Genomic DNA, 17576 nt, shown 5'->3' on the forward strand with positions numbered 1-17576 from the left:
AGGGGAAGGATCCAAAATTTCAGCTACTTATCTGAAGCACTTTGGAGTTTGCAATCAAGGGTCAAATAGGGAAAACAAAAATGTTAAGGTATTCTCCTAAGTCCCACCCACAAATCAAGCTCTGCCCACTTGAATCACCAAAGCAAATATCCTCTCACAGCAGATTGTGAAAATCTACACAATAAACTCATTCTTCTTCTTTCTTGTGTGATTCAATCAGCAGTGAAATAGTTAACAGTATTGGCATTTAAATTATCATTAGGCTTCAGTGTTAACATCCTAATGATGGGTAAATTCATGCCTCTCCAAGCTATTGTTTCAGGCTGCCTGCAAACTTTCCTGCATTGGTTGAAGTTGGCAGGTTATCTTCACAACCATAAGGGCTAGATAATTCCTTTTTTTAAAAAAATCACAGCTTAGATTCTGGAGCATCCTTCAAAAGATGGAGCAGCTTGTTACAAACTGGCCCCGTTCAGTCCATGTTTGTATCCAAGTCTAACACTATTGGTTCTAGAAATTTCTCACCAGACTCCATGACCACAAGGCTTTCTTCCTGATTTAGGCCCTAGTCAAAAATTCTATGAGAATCTTCTCTCTTTTACTGTCGAAGTGTTTCTGTTCCAGGGTCTGGCTGGAACAGAGACATTCAGGGAGACAGTTTAATTAAACAACCAAGAATCAAAAAGAGAATTAACTCAAATTTATTTTCCCCTTAAAAGATAGAGACAGGCCCAAATCCAGATGTCCTCAAACCTTGAAGAAATTCAGCTCCAGAACCAGATCTGAACGTTGAGGCTAGAACCCTGCCACATCTAAACAGAAGCCATTTCTCATCTCCCTCATCTATTAATGTGCGTTGCTGGTACTCAGGAAAAGCATGGGATTTCAGATTTCAGAGTAGCAGCCGTGTTAGTCTGTATCCGCAACAAGAACAGGAGTACTTGTAGCACCTTAGAGACTAATAAATTTTAAATAAATTTGTAAGTCTCTAAGGTGCCACAAGTACTCCTATTCTTTTAATGGGATTTCAGTTTCACTTCTATACTATCATCTTTCTTGGGATTTCACAAAGCTTTATGAAGGCTAGTGAATGTGACTTTTTTGGAAGTGCTATAATCCCCATTACACTGGTCCATAGTCTGAGCACACAGAACTGTTCAAATAATGGATTTATTTTTTTTTGGTTCACTGGTAGTTCAAAAAAATATTTTTTTAAACAAATTTTCTTCAGGCCCCGAAAATGAAATCTGTCTGAATTTTTGGCAAATCAAAAAGTTAGCAACACAATGTTTTGGGTTGAACAAAACTTTTCATTCAACTTGAAATGAAAAATTTCAATGTTGAGCTGTTTTTTTTAATGTTTATGCATAGTTGAAAATTGAATTGAAGGGGAAATTTTGTTATAAAAAGTTGTTTTGACCTGAAAAGTTGAAACATTTCAATCTTCTTGGAATAGGTTTGCTTTTTCAACCAAAACCATTCAGCAAAGCCAACAGATGTTTGCAACGCATTTCGCTGTTACTGAATCTGCGTTTTTTTGCCGAAAAATAGTTCCATCCCAAAAATGTTGCCCAGCTCTAACCCACAGTAGCTAGGAAGCCACACAGCAAGGAAAGCAAAGCCAAAAACAGAACTGAGATCCCCTGACTGCAAGTCCTGTGCTTTAACCACTAGACAATGCTTCCACGAGTGTGCATATGAACTAAACTATGCAGGGCCATGTTTGTGCATGTGAGTGTGTGTGCACGGAAGAGGGCTCTGTTTGTAGGTGTGTGCACGCGCGAGAGAGATGTCCCTGGGTGCGTGCATGTGAATCCAAGTATCTGTGTGTATTTTCTTCCCTGCATGATGACATGGCCTGGCTTTTGTTTCCTGAGTAAATAGAGAGGCCTAGCTGGCAGGAGGAAAGAGGCAATGGCAGCACTCCACAAACAGCGGCCTGCTTAGAATAACAAAAGACCCTGCCACACTTCTGGGAGGAGATTTTCCTTCCAGGCTTCAGGCCTCATTAAGTGAGTGGCCACAGCTAATAGGCTTTGTGTGCCACCGGCCCCAGTCTTGCAGGGCCCAGCTGTCACTGGGGTGAATGTCAGAAATGACAGCGGGCCCAAGCATTCGCTCCCTCTTTCTCTTTTTAAAATTTATTTTCAAAAGGGGGAGGAGCCAGGCGGTGCAAAGTAGCAAGCAATTAATAGGAAACAAAAGCAAATGAACCCAAAGTGCTGATTGTGTGGGGTATAAATCCCAAGAAGCGCAAAAGGGGAGGATGGAGGGGTGTGTGTGTGGCGGGGGGGGGGGGGGGAAGACACACACACACACAAAAATCAATTGCTGTAATGAATACACAAATTCTTTACAGAAAAAGACCCAGAGAAGTGGGAGGTCTGGAATCTAGGACCCCAAGCGGGTCATTCTTTGGACTTTGGTCAGACTGAAGAGGCCAACCCCACCTCCAGGCATTCTTCGCTCCTGGAGGTTTCACGTGCAAATGGAGAAGCAGAATGGGGGTGTCGGGGGGAAGCACATTTTCCCTTTAATAATCTGGAGCAGGGATCAGAGCAACGTTCTCTGAAGTTGTAGTCTCTGGCTACGTCTACACTACCCGCCGTATCGGCGGGTAGCGATCGATTTTTCAGGGATCGATATATCGCGCTCTCTCTCTACGCGATATATCGTCGATCTCGCGCGCTTTCTCGATCGAAACTCACCCACCCGCGGCGTGGCGGCGGATATATGGAGAGCGGACATCGATCGATCCTAGGGCGGGGGGGTTATTATCGATATATATACGACTTATTCACGCTCATATTCCGTGTGCTGAAGTGTTCATCTTATTATCTCTTTTTTTTCCCAGTGTAGCCCTGAGTCTGCCTCCCTGCCACAGAGGAAGTGGAATTTCAAGAAAAAAAAATCAGATCTGGTAAGAATAAATATGCTCAGTTGTTTGAGGTTTTTTTTAACTCTTTCCCTCCCTCCCTTCCCCCCTCCATCCCACCAATAAATCTGTCCCTCAGCACCACAGGACTTCTTGGCTTCAATAATATTTGTAAAATGCTTTTCCCTATGTCTCTATCAGGTGTCTGGGCGAAGATACACAAATCTTTTTTTATTCATGTAGAAAGTCAATAGGGAAGACAGGCTCTAGAACTCTTTAGAACTTCAGGGGTTCTAGAATTGAAGGTCCTGTAGAACTTGCCCTGCTCAGTTTTCATCTAGCCTCAAGCATCCTTCTGATTTGGCATAGCCACATTTGTACGTACCAGCCCTTCCAACCGGTCCCTTTGTTTGGAGATATGCCACTCATTTTGTTCTACAAGTTGGCCATTTTTTGGGGGGGTGGGGATGGGAACCCTCTTCACTTTCACCACTGAACATTTTTACATCAGAAATCAAGAATTGTAAAAACAAGGTTATGGGAAGAATTGTTTATGCTAACAGAGCGAATCCCACAACATTTTTGAGCATCCGGCATGAATGATTTTTGTGCATCCCTCATTTTGGTCAGACATTGTGTCCTGTGTTTGGACATTACTAACATGCACATCATATGTAATCATACAGTGATCCTCTTTTTCATATGCATGCACATGATCACATATATGAATTGTCTAGAGGATCCATGGTCTAGAAACTGACAGGTAGGATTGTAACCCAGTAGATTATCTTTCTGTTGCCAGCTGTGTCACTAACTTCCTATATAACTTTTGGGCATGCCCTTTAATCACTCTGCTTCAGTGTGCTCGTCTGTGAAATGGGGATATTACTATCTCACAAAAAGACTGTGTGATGTTACACCCCCATATTCTTCATAGAAATATTGTTATGATATGAATATGGCATAATTAAGATGTTTTATGCAAGATGGGTCATGTGAGGTATCACTGGAAAAGTTATGATGTACTGAATGTAATTATCCAATTTGTAGGCATGTATCATTTCTGTATCTGAAGTTAGGCATACTGACTATATAACATTTACAACTGGGAATGCCCACCAGACAGTAAGCAATCAGCCTGGATGGGCTATTAGGAAAGACAATAGGTCTTTGAAGATGCTGATCTCCCATCTTCCTGGAGTTCCTTCCTGTGGACATTACAAATAAGCTGTCTCATGGTTGCTTTAACACTGCAAGGTCATGTGATGATGTCACCTGGTACAAAATACCACCTTGGACACTTTTCTAGTGAAGGGGGTAGGGATCAAACAGGGAAACAAAAGATTCTCACCTTATGTAAATCCTATTTAAGGCTGGAGAGTGAGATAATCAAGGTTGCTCGTTCTTCCAGCCCAGGATGACTGCTGGAAACAGCAAAGACTGATCTGGGGAGAAAGGACTGGGACCCAGGCTGAGACAGGCGGGTAGCCCATGAAGAGAAATACCTGGAACTCTGCAACCTGTCTAAAACGACATTTAAGGTGAGAAATTACTATTTGTAACCAAGTATCAGAGGGGGAGCCGTGTTAGTCTGGATCTGTAAAAGCAGCAAAGACTCCTGTGGCACCTTATAGACTAACAGACGTTTTGCAGCATGAGCTTTCGTGGGTGAATGCCCACTTCTTCGGATGCATCCGAAGAAGTGGGTATTCACCCACGAAAGCTCATGCTGCAAAACGTCTGTTAGTCTATAAGGTGCCACAGGAGTCTTTGCTCTTTGTAACCAGTTTCTTTAGTGAATTAAGCTTAGGTTGTGTGTTTGTTTATTTTGCTCAGTAATCTGCTTTGTTCTGTTTGCTATCCCTTATAATCACTTAAATTCATCCTTTGTAGTTAAACTTATTTGGTTTTCTAAAACCCAGTTTGTGCAATTCATAACGGGGGAGGGGGGGGGAAGGGGGCAAAGAGCTGTGCATATCTTCCTCCACATTGAGGGAGGGGACGATTTTCATGAGCTTGTGCTATATAGATCTCTATACAGCTCAAGACAATATAATTTTGGGTTTACCCTCCACAGGGTGTGTGCACAGGATGGGTGGGCAATCCCCTAGCTGAGTCCTCCCACAGAGAGCTGATTGAAGACTCTGTATGATTCTACAGCTGGGGGTGATCCTACCTGTGTATGTGCTGGAAAGGGGCTTGGGGGCCTGTCACAGCAGCACAGAATAAGGGGAACCCAGGCTGGTGGGACAGGCTGGCTTAGTGAGACCCCCGCACATCCAGTGGCACCCCGAAAGAGGGGTCCAATCTGTCATCTTTTGTAATTCACTGATGTTTGTAAAATACATCAATGCCATTGGATAGGAGATATGATAGATGAGTAAAGCCTTGCATTGTGTATCAGACAATTTACAGTCCAAAGAATTGCTGACTTTGGAGGTGGAAGTCTCCATCACTGTAAAATATTTTGAAGCAAAAATTTGAAATACTGAATTTTTGAAACAAAGGAGTTCATTTGCTTTGGTTTGGGCCAGGTTTTTAGTCACAGACCTTTATTTTTGCTCCCACAAATTACAAGTGCAAATAGTTGTAGGTGCAGTTTTGTTTCACAATAAATTTGTGGATACCATTTTGGTCATTCAGATATCTAAGTACCTAGTTTGTGGTTCCTTGTTACCCTATCCAGCCTGCCAAAGAAGGAAAGATGGCCCCGCTTAATCTCTGATGTAGCATTATGAGAAGGAGGCAACATATATTATAGTACATTACTGATAAGGATATCAAAAATGCCTTTCACCCAATGGCTTTCTTCCTGGAGGAACTCAAAGCAATGATGTTGCTAAGTTTATTCATAGATCCATAGATTTGTAAGGCCACAAGGGACTCCTGTGATCATGTAGTCTGATTTCCTACATAACAGAGGCCATGGGACTTTCTAGCTCACCCACAACTATCGGACTTGAAGCAGGTATTAATTCAGGCAAGTCTCTTTTAGATATTCCATCCCATTCACTATTTTTTCTTGAGTGCAGATCTTCTCAAGTATAACATTAAAAGACACATTAAAGGAAAGTTACTGGTTACTTCAAGGCTTAAAATATGGCCACTGATTACTGAATAGTGACTGGAAATATTTAAGGATTTGCTGAAAACAGCTAGCATTCTGCCTGGATCAGTCCCTCTTGATTGAAAAAGGAGAGAAACAACCTACTCCAAACACATCTGCTGACCTCTAGAGTGCACCATGTTACACTGGCAAAGGGAAATTGATGCAAATAAAGAGCTGTTGAATGGGTCAACTCAGAAGAGCATATGGAAGAGTGTAACAATTGCATGATATGTTCAGTTAATTTATACCAAGGCTATATGCATGGCAAGCACCTCTTAAGAGTACACGTGATGAGGGAATTCAATTTACTGCTTGCCAAGGCTACACATTTGGGATGTCATGCATGATATTTGATAACAATAGTAACAGCAGCAACTACAGGGACACTGCATGAGCAAAGTCATTTCCACTGACTTCTTGTTGTTGTGTTGTTTTTTTAAATACACATGCTCTGTTTTTGCTGAGCTCTTAGTTAATGCAGAATGTTTGTGGTTCCTTTGTCCTACCTCACTGTACACCATTCAAAACCAGCGGAGTCCATTCCAGCGCTCATGCTTTTCCCCATGTGCCAACTGGGATTTGAATTCCAGCAGCAAAGACTAGAGAGTACAACTGGGATTCAAAGAATGTGATGAATTTAGCATCTCTCCTGTTTCATGCATATACAAGATCAGTTTCCTTAATGCTGAAAAATGCTAGGAGGTACAGCTGTGTATTTGACAAATTTATCCTCTTCTCCTGCTCAAGAAATATCCATTAGCCAATAACCATTTCCCTTCATTTAGTCATTATTTAAGTGTATTTGACGGATATCCTTTCAATATTTTTTACTCTATACATTGATTGCTAAGAATCAAAATTTGAGCTTTCTTGTTAAGTTGTGTCACATGATATCTTTTCTGTTTCCTGATTGGATGAGCATCCAGCAACTCCTGATATGAGTATTTGTGCATGTGAATTTTATAATTTGGTCTCGGATTGCACTTCCCCCATATGCTCTTGAGCATGAAACTCAGTTGCTGGAATACTCATTGAAGGCAAATGCAAAAGAGGGATAGAACAACGGAGCTCGTTTAAAAATGCAAACAAAAGTTCATGGACACATTGTCTTAGCATTTTTTCCCAGTTCATCTTAGGGCAAAATATGGGGATGGGTTTTGTAGAGCAAAGTATAGATCAAGTGTGAGGATGGGAAAGAACAGAGCTTATGTCATTTGGATACAGACAGACACCACCCAGATACATTTACACAGCCACACAGGCATCGGGAGGGCACGGTAATCAGTGCTTTGGGATTGTTTGTGAAGACGATCAAAAGTTGCCTTAAAGTAACATCCAACCCTTTGAGGAAAACCACGCGGAATGGAGAAAGAGAAAAGGACGGAAAGATGACAAGATGAGGGAAGAAAGCCTGTGGGGTAGAAAAGCGGGAGAGCGAAGAAGAGAGAGCGCACAAGCAGGAGGGAAGAAGAGAGATAAGAGCACAAAGAGGAGGATGAAAGCTGTGAAAAAAGTAGACAGACTGTGCATGTCTTTGTACGGGATCAAATCAAATCCTTAGTCCCAACGCCAGTAGAAAGTAAAAGCCCAAAAATTTAACTGAGAGGAGGGGGATATTTGAGTGCAAACACTCAGACAAAAGCGCCAACTTCCCCTCCCCACCCCTGCCAAAAAAGAACAAGGCGAGTGCTCAAGGGCAGCTAGCAGTGAATGCTACGCCATGTGTTCCTGTAGGGCTCAGCCACCCCTCTGCTCTTGAAGCAAGGAGGCTGGGGGAGGGGGAAAGAGACAAACTCCAAGGACAATAATAGCCCTTTCTGAATGGCCATTGTCCCGCCACCTGGGCTCGGGGAGTCAGCAGACTTGCCTGCGACTACTAGACAGAGATTTTAGGTGGTCACACATTGGCCAGCCTCACCTCCTTTCTATCCCCTGGCCCCCCACTCCCACACCCAAGCCCCTCCAATCAACTTCAGCACTGGTGAGGCTTTCCTAAGCATCTGTATGCAAATCACATGCTGCCTGGGCTGAGGGGGGTTGGGGGGGGGAGTGCTAGGGGAAAGGACTTTGTTCACAAATTGCCAGAGAACCCGCAGTACAGCTGCTCTGTTTCCCCAGCTTGGGCAGGGATGGGAAGGCTGAAACCTGGCTCTCCCCATCCCATTCTGCGAATATGAAACATGCCCAGGCTGAGAGTTGTCCTTAGGTTAGCGGAAGAGCAAAGTGCCATCCCCGGCCACAGGGTTTCTGTTTCCAATAGGCTCCGCCAATGGCAGAGTGAAGGCCTCTGGGGAGAAGAAAGAGGTCTTCTGGTGAAAGGATGGAGCTGGGACTTGGCAGACCCAGGCTGTACTCCTGCTCTGTAACAGCCATGCAGCCTGACCTCGGGCAATTCATGTAACCACTTGCCGAGTCAGTTTCTTCATCTGCAAAATGGGGACAATAATGCCTACCCCAGAGGGGCGTTGTGAGGCTTAAACCATTAACTGTCAAGTGCTTTGAGAGATTCTGAGATGCAAAACGCTAGAGAAGAGAAAAAGACAAATCCTGGGGTGTTCGTTGTAAGGGCTGACTGTGAAATTATGATCTGAATCCAGGCTGGTCTCCAGGCTCCCATCATGTTTCAGGTTGGGCTGGATCCTGGGTTTTGATTCAGGTCTAGTTGCACTCGTTAAGGAGTCCATCTTGCTCTTAGATCAGAAATGTTGTTCAAGGATGCCCCTCAGAGTTTCTTCCTGCACTTGGGCCATGACAATGACCATAACACAACACCTCCGGCTTCTGGGTCATATGTTTAAAATACTGTGAATTCAGACAGGAATAATAGCATAACAGCTTTGAGATATTTACAGAGCTAGTTTCATACCAATTATGAAATGGAGGGTTGTGTGTCCACGTTCCATAAATATGATTATGTATATGAAGTTTTATATAGATTTTGTCCTGCATTGGGAACATTTAACCAGCTCGTGGTTTCTCTCTGCCTCATGTACTTCCTCTTTCAGGTTTCAAATGACACAGAGGAACATCAGATTTGTCAGACCAGATCAAACCTCCGAGCCAGCATCCTGAGTCCAGGAATGGCCATCTGTCCCAGTCAAAACTTAGTGGGCCCTATTCATTCCTAATCTAATTTCAATAGCTTCAGTGACGTTACAATGGGAACGAATTTGAGCCACATTACACTGCCGAAAGGGGAGTGCACCCAGCAGGCTAAATTCATGTTGTCCCAAACTACCAACTTTCTTCCCAGAGAGTAACCATCCCCACTTCTCTCCAGCTCAATTTTTTTTCTATTGATACTCCTGAGAGCAGTTTGAATCCCTGTATTTTAAAACCAATCCATCCATAAATCTCAGAGCAGGGACAGTACAGAAGGTGGACAAATAGAGCTGATCAAAATTTTACTTTCAGGTTTTTGTTGTTGTTCTTGTTTTCAAAAAATGAGTTTTTCATCAATAGGGAAATTTCCATGGAAAAATATCAATTTTTGCCAATTTTTTTTTTCAAGACCTCCCCCTCCCCCCAGGAACCTAAACTGAAAAACTGTTCGTTTTCAGCAACCAAAGCGCAGAACATTTTGGCTGAAACCTGCATATTTTTCAGTATTTGGTCACTTGAAACTGTGACATTTCAGTTAAGCTCCCCTGATTTGGCAGGGAGGGGTTTGATGAAAAGGCAAAAACATTTTGGGGGGGGGGGGGTTAGAGTCACTGAACACCAAAACTTGTTTGTTTTCATCTGAAATTTTCCTGGGAACATAAATCATTTCCTGGCTGGCACTAAAGACAAAGAAACCCAAATCTGCTTAGGAGATGCGATTTCACCCTACTAAAGCAGGAGCGAAGGAACTTTTCCTGGAAATCTCAGATGACAGGGGAGTGTGGCAGTTTGTTCCTCCCAAGAAAGGTAACATTAGGGCACTTAAAGCAAGCGCTCACATGTGGCTTCCAGACAGAGGGAGCACTCATAATCAGGGGAAAACTTGGATAACTGTACCCAGGAACTTGAAGGTTTGCATTCAGGGGTAACAATGTCAGCTGTGCACTAGATGCAAGATCTCCTGCTATTTTGGTTGGAAATTTGTAACAAGTATTTATAATGCAATGGCAAAGTTCACACTAACACATGTTAAGGCCTACATGCTGTTGCATGAAAAGAAACCACTCATGCCGCTTGTCACTGCACAGAATTCAGTGATCGCATTGTTCTGTATCATAGGTAGGGTGGATTACCCTGTGTATCAATTCTTAGCACCTCTTTCTGAACCAGAGCGGTTCCCTGTTTTCTGACTGAGCTCTTTTTGGTAACTCAGACCTGCCTCAACTGATGTACAACAAAAACAGAAAAATCACTAAGAGATCCTCAAATTCAATGTTTCTTAAAAGCAGGTCCCCCCCCACCCTACTCCCATGTGACATGGATGCAAATGGGAAACAGTAGGATGCCAACTTATCTTTTATTTGTGCTTTTAGGTTATAATTGCTGTTGGAATCACTGACTTTTAAGTTATTCTGCAGAAGCAGGGGAAAGGAAAGAAGTGGATGCATGGAATACTCCCTTTAAGTTCTATAAACCGAGCAGCATTGTTTGTGCAAAAAGCCATTGCAAATGTGGCCTGTTTGTTAAAGGCACAAAATTTCTCTGATGAAAGAATGAAGAGAGCTAATTGGGATGAAAAAAAAATCAAACAAGAAACATGTCTTGGTTTGTATGTGATCACTGTGGGGTTGGGGAGGGTTTTGAGCTTCCTAGCTGCCAGTGCTGTACAATGTCTTGTTCTAATTTGTAGCTTTCAGCTTTGCCCTCCCAATTTTTCCCCATTATTGCATCTTCTTACATGTTAACAAAAATCTTCATCCAGGTCATACCAATCCCAGCACATATCCCTTCTGTCATCTGCATCTGAAGTTTGATGTCAGAAGGGATATGTGCTGGGATTGGTATGACATCCACGCTGCAGTGTCACAGTGCAAGGACTACATGCATTGTACTAAGATAGGTCCCAGTATCACACACACACACAAGAAAAAATCCAGACACAGAGACACCTGATTTCCATAATTACTTGTCTTGTCCCCATGCTCCTGCTAAGTTGCTCTTGAATGGAGAATGTTCTGTTCCTCTAAGTCCTAAAGAGACATTGTTACAGTCATGTACACAGTATTTTCACTCTACAGTGGATTTTGTCTTAAGATTTCAAAGTGCTTTACACCCATTCATTCAAGTAGGGTGAATAATGTCAGACCCATTTTATCAATGAATCCGGGGAGGTACAGAGGAGTTAAGTGACATGCCCAAGGCCATACAAACGAGATGTCTGCAGAGCTGGCATTAGAACCCAGGATACATGACTCCCTGTCTCCTGCACTAATCATGACTGGACAACACTTCCTAAGATGTGAAAGTCCCCTTATCCCACCACTTCCAGGGAAGTTAGCAGATTTCCAGCCACTACCTCAGAGAGGGAAACCCAGGGAAAGGGGATCTTTCAAACCATCTTTGGTTTGGTTTGCCTTTCTTCCCATTGAAAAGCCACTCCTGAGATTTCCACACACACACACACACAAGTAATGTCACATTCTGCTCGTCTGATGACCTCAACCATGGCCTGTTAGGACCACCCTCCCTGGAGGTGAAAGGTAAGTTAGCCATCCTCTAAATCATTCCACTCAGTCTTTCCAGCACAAAGAACCTTCCACAGCCCTGAAGGGTCTGACCCTGGGGTGGGTTGGTAGGGGGAGTTTGGTGGGAAGTGGGGTCTCTGAGCTGAAATCACTGCCCTCTTTTGTGTGTGTTACTCCAGAGCTAACTTTGTACTTGAACCGGGAGAGCAGAGGTGAAAGGGCAAACCTTTAATTCATGGAGTCCCTTCCCTAGTTCTGTCTCACTCTCAACATTGGCCTTTGTGTTTTGCTCCTTCTTGATCTGGCCTCCTTTTTAAAACAAAACAAAACAAAAAACACACCCAAAAAACCCCACCAGACCAATGAACTTGTGCTAGCTACCAGACACAGGCAATGGCACATTCATCCTCAGAGAATCCAACACTTCCAGACATTTTTTACAAATTAAAAAGTGTTTTAAGATATTTTGAGGAAGGGAATGGCAAAAATTAGATCTTTTAAAAGGGACGAGTGGAAGGTGCCAGGCTAACCAGCCCTGGCCTCTGAAGTCTTCAATTCATCCATAAGCCAGGCATGGCATAGAGGGTAGCAGGGCACGTTTTCCTATGTGACTCTGTCTGATCTCCTACAGTCATGACTGACTCTACCGACAATGACCTAGAGAAAGGAGCATCACCTTTTTGGGGGGAAAAGGTCAGTTCAGTCCCAAATTTCATGCAATCCCTGATCTCCCTGCTTGGACTAAAGGTGCCAGCTATGATGGCAGTTTTTGCAATGTGTACACTTATCCATTAGGAACTGGTCAGAGGCTATTTCACACAGCTCATCAGATAGCTGTCAGAAAGCAACAACTTCAGTCACTACCATCCTAGTACAAATGCCGCCTGGAGAAATATGTTGAAAGATCACTGGACTCATCTTTGCTCCCTTAAATCACAGCTGGAAATAATTACGGCAGGCACTCCCCCACCCTCTTTACTCGGGGTAAAAACGAGCATGAAAAGCCCTGGATCAGGCACTGCAAAACCTCTTGAAGACACAGAACTGAATCACCCACCTTGTGCCTGATTTTCAGGGCTACTGAGGTCTGTCCTCTCCCCAGGAGCAGGAAGGAAGGCAGGAAAGGTAAAGCCAACTTCCCCACCTCCTCCCCTTCCTGGCCCTATGCCCAGCATGGCTCAGCCAAACCAAACCACCTGTCCTGTATGCTCTGTGGGGCAGGAACCATGCCTACATAAGTATTAGGTCCTAGCACAGTGGCATCCCAGTTATGACTGGGGCCTCTGGGCACTAGTGTAATAGAAATACTGGACCTGATCCTCAGCTTGGCTGAAGCCTTCTTTGTGCCCTTCTAGCAATGCAATCCGTTTGATCAGGCAAAGCTACCTGCTCCCATTCTTCCTCGCCTCTCAGCACAAGGGTGTTCTGTGGTAGGGACGTGGCAGGTTGGGGGACAGGAAGGGTAGACCAGTCATTCGGGAATCATTCCAGCTAGTGTAAGTTAGAGCACCCACAGGGCTGCTTTAACTTGTGCAGTGGTCAGCTTAGCCCCTGAGAGTCATGAGTGTCTGTCCCCACCACAACTGCTCCAAGCTTGACCCCATTACATTAAAAAATAGCAATGGAGGTCAAAGGCAACAGTACATTATTTGCAAGGATCATCACCTTCAAGTCCTGTTTTCTGTATGCTGGACATTGCAAATGGAGTTAGGATGAGTGGTATGTGCACTCAGTACAGCTGTGTCTCTACAATAGCAGGGAAAATACTCTCACGGAGGAGGGGAGTTGGATCTGTGTGTGTCAAAAGAAAGAAAGAGAAACAAAATACCCCCAAACCTCTACCCCAACAAAATCATCGCCCTGTCAAATTTGCCAGTTAAGAATTGTTATACACCAGCCGACGGTCAATTTTCTATTGCCAGGGAGACGGTGTCTATTTATTAGAGGCATTGGTAATTTATATTTCCCAGTGGCCAGATGGGTTTATTGCCATTTCATGTTGTACAGCTCAGGTTTTGAATTTGTTTTTTAACCTCAGCAAATCTGCACTATTCTTCTCTCTTGGTAGTGTTGGCCATGCCTATATGTGCACTCACCCCCCCCTCCCCCGGTGTGTGTTTGTGTGTGAATCAGGACTAGCCCACCAGATTCAGTGAGGCCAGATGCATACTTTTATATAGTGCCGCACTAATGGACTTTCAGGTACAACGTTATTATTTTCCTCTAATGACGTGCTTTTCTCTCGCTCCCTCTTGTAAAAGGCAGAACATAACTACAGAGGGAAAAAAAAAGGGAAAAGCTTTGCAAATTATAGCAATCAGAGAGTCTGAACCATTAGGAGCATCTGGGACCGTGTTTTACATAACAGTGGACACTTTCTTTGAAACAATTACAGCTAATAATGAATTAGGATTGACTGGGCTGTAAATGCTTCAAACTGCAATTCAGAGACTCCCAGTGCCTGCCATCCCCTCCTCTCAGGAGAAAGGCCTCTTAACACTATACAGAAGTTTTATAACCAGGCCCTTTTAAAGAGACAAGCTCTCTTCTGTAGCCCCATGGAAGGTGGGGCTGCTATGGAGGACTCTTGTTTATTTCACGCACGCTTGACACCCTCTCCCCACCATGTATTTATAGTTATGCGCTGTGGTCTCATGGACTGGTTTTAGAGGGCATCTGATCCCAGGAGAATGCCTTCTCCTGGTTTTTCCTCTTCAGTCTGGTGGTTAGGACCAAAGTCCCCCAGCATTATAACGTCCTGCTATTGCTCATTTCTAAAAGGAGGGAAGAGTGCAGGAGACCTAGGTAAGTTACAAGACAAAGCCCACCCCTGTCTTCTTGGGGAGAGGGGGCATTGAGGGCCATACATAGACGTGAATGAGGCCAAATTTTCAAGTGTTTGGCACCCACAAATGAGGCCCGATTTTCCAAACAGCTCAGCAGCCGATGTGCACCCAACGTGCTGGGCTCTTGGCAGAACGTGGCCCCTGGTGTCGGCTCACTTTTTATTCTCAAGGGGCTGAATTCTGAGGTAAGTGCAAATGGACCATGGCAGGACATAGATCTCCACTTTATTAGACCTGGGGACGAGAAGAGAAGGTTAGCGGGAGGCACAGCGGCTCCTGGCTGGACCACAGTTCAGGTCTCTCAAATAACACTGTGCAGTAAAGCCCGCAAGTCCGGGAACCTTAGATTTGTTCACAGTTGATTGAGTTTAACACTAATAAACCATCACTGGTATGTTGTCTATTATAACATTCTTGAGGGGGCCACTGAGGGATCTGGGGCAAAATCAGTACTTGGTCCTGCTAGTGAAGGCAGGGGGCTGGACTCCATGACCTTTCAGGGTCCCTTCCAGTTCTATGAGCTCCATATATTATTATTATACATGCTGTCTCTCCTGTACTCATGCACTGTTTAGGTTAAAATCTTTTCAGAGGTGGAGAAAAAAAAGCCCAATATTAATAGCACCACCTAGAATTTCAAAGCTTAGAACAGCAGCAGTTGCCTCTAGAGACCAAGGGCTGTGTTTCCGAGTTACAATGGATGAATTAATTTTTACTCCTAGCCAGGAAGCCTGGCAGGTTGTAGCTAATGTCATTAGTAGTGTCTGGGTGTGTGTTCACACTGCAGTTTCCTTGGTTATATAGGTAGCCAAACTTCAGTTAAGAAAGAGATACCAGTCTCTCCACTTTCACCAGAACAAAATCTCTATTTAAAAGGAAAAAAAAATAGAGGGAGATAAACTGAAAAAAGGGGAACATTTGCTTCTCTTCGTTTGGGAGTGCAGATGTGCTGAGACTGAAAGTGTTTGCTTTCACAAGTGGCTTGATCTCTGCCATCTCAAAGCCTCCTTCTCTCACAAGTTGGCAAAAACATAAAAGCCCGTTTGTTTTAGAAGTTGGCTTGTGGGATGTGCCTCTTATCAAGGGGGGGACATAGCATCAAAACAGGTTTTAAAAATTGCTCTTGCTGCCATTATAAATCCTTGTTTGTTTCCAGTCAGTCAGTCCAATACTCCAGTGGGCCAAACCCTCTGACCGGCCTGTGATGGTTACACCTGGTACCATGAGACACCATGGCACACTCCCTTCTCCTCAGGGAGGGTCAAGAGATCCCAGCTTCTTCCAACTCCTGAATGTGGCATGGAAAAGTTTGGATCCACATTCAATGAAACAGAAAGGACACAAATTCAAAATTGCAGAAAGGCAATACTTATTCCACACAGCATGCAGCCAGATTCTGGGACTTGCTGCCATAGGATGTTGTGGAGACCAAGAACTCAGCAAGATTAAAAAAAAAAAAGATTGCACATTTATGTGGATGGCAAGACTACCCAGTTGTAATAGCTAATGCTTACAAACATAAAGGGTTTTAAAGGGATATAAACCCTTATGCTTCAGGGATGAAACAGATCCCTAATTATTAGAGGTGAGACTTTCATGACGGGCAGAATATGCCATAACTACCTATTGCAGGGTTTCTCTCACCTTCCTCCAAAAGCAGGGATCGGCAACCTTTGGCACGCGGCTCGCCAGGGTAAGAACCCTGGCGGGCCGGGCCAGTTTGTTTACCTGCCGCGTCCACAGGTTCGGCTGATCATGGCTCCCATTGGCTGCGGTTTGCCACTCCAGGCCAATGGGAGCGGCAGGAAGCAGTGCGGACCGAGGGATGTGCTGGCTGCCGCTTCCCGCCGCCCCCATTGGCCTGGAGCGGTGAACCGTGGCCAGTGGGAGCTGCGATCGGCTGAACCTGCGGACACGGCAGGTAAACAAACTGGCCAGACCCACCAGGGTGCTTACCCTGGCGAGCCACGTGCCAAAGGTTGCCGATCCCTGCTCCAAAGCATCTGGGACTTGCTACTCAGGGTCAGGATGCTGAATTCAATAGACCTCAGGTCTGAGCCAGTCTGGCAATTCCCACATTTCCTACATCTTGTTCTGGATCTGAAGTTTGTGACTTCAATTAATCAACACTGAAACCACAGAGACACTGAACCATTCGGGCCTCAGTTCTGATTGACTATAATGAGAGCAAGGCCCGTGGGACTAAGAGAAGAAGTTGTCCCTTCCTACTGATAACAAAGCAAGCGGATTCATTCTCAGCTGTGTGTGAAGTCACCACCGTAAGCGTATGGACAAATGACCATATACTCGTTCTGCTGATCACCGGCATGTGCACTGACTATGGCAGTGTGTGGAAACAGAGTATATACACACATGCCGTGGCATGCCCAGAGATGCCTGGACATTTTCGCATGTGCAAATATGAGCGCACAATTCTGAGAATCCAGGATTAATGTAATAAACCCTCATTTTTATGTACCCGAGTTTGAGAAATAACAATAATAAAAAAGCAGCTTTCCAGCATCTTTACCATCATTCCCCAAAAGAACATTTCTGGTTGCATTTGGCCTTTGTAGTTATTTCAGAATATTAGCAAAGTCTTTTGTCTTCCCATTACTCCTGAATTGTATGCATAGGAATCACACACACACACACACACACACACACACACACACACAGTCCCAGTGGGTTCTGAAGCACATTGTTTTTGAAGGGGACAGCCTTGAACTGCATCAATGGATTTGTGAAGGTGCCTCATGCTACAAGGATGTACTCCAGCTATGAGATCCCTGCTACTGAGACCATCCTTGACAAACGCATCAAGTATCCTGGACTGTGTTGGACGATTGCATCATTACATGATGTTCATTGTCAGTGGATGCATGTAACTTCAATTACTTAATAGCATCTCCCTATAGTCTCCCAAGTAACCTTTATATCATCTTTTCCTATGCAGAGGTTTTGTTTTGTTGTTTTTGTCCTGACTGGGGCTGCCAAGTTTTGGGTGGACTCCCAGAAGAAAATATTCTCAGTGGTATTTTAATTTTTCATATAAAAATTATGTGCCAGATCCACAGCTGGTATAAATCAGCATCGCTCCACCAACACCGATTTATATC

The 17576-nt window shown here is 44.1% G+C and overlaps 1 long non-coding RNA gene across 1 annotated transcript in view; it reads right to left on the bottom strand.

Annotated features, from left to right (window-relative positions):
- The window catches only part of LOC120381140, a 35437-nt gene that overhangs the window by 16960 nt on the left and 901 nt on the right, over nucleotides 1-17576 (bottom strand). The window lies entirely within an intron of this gene.

This window comes from Mauremys reevesii, linkage group 13 (assembly GCF_016161935.1).
Source record: "Mauremys reevesii isolate NIE-2019 linkage group 13, ASM1616193v1, whole genome shotgun sequence".
Classification (NCBI taxonomy): Eukaryota; Metazoa; Chordata; order Testudines; family Geoemydidae; genus Mauremys; species Mauremys reevesii.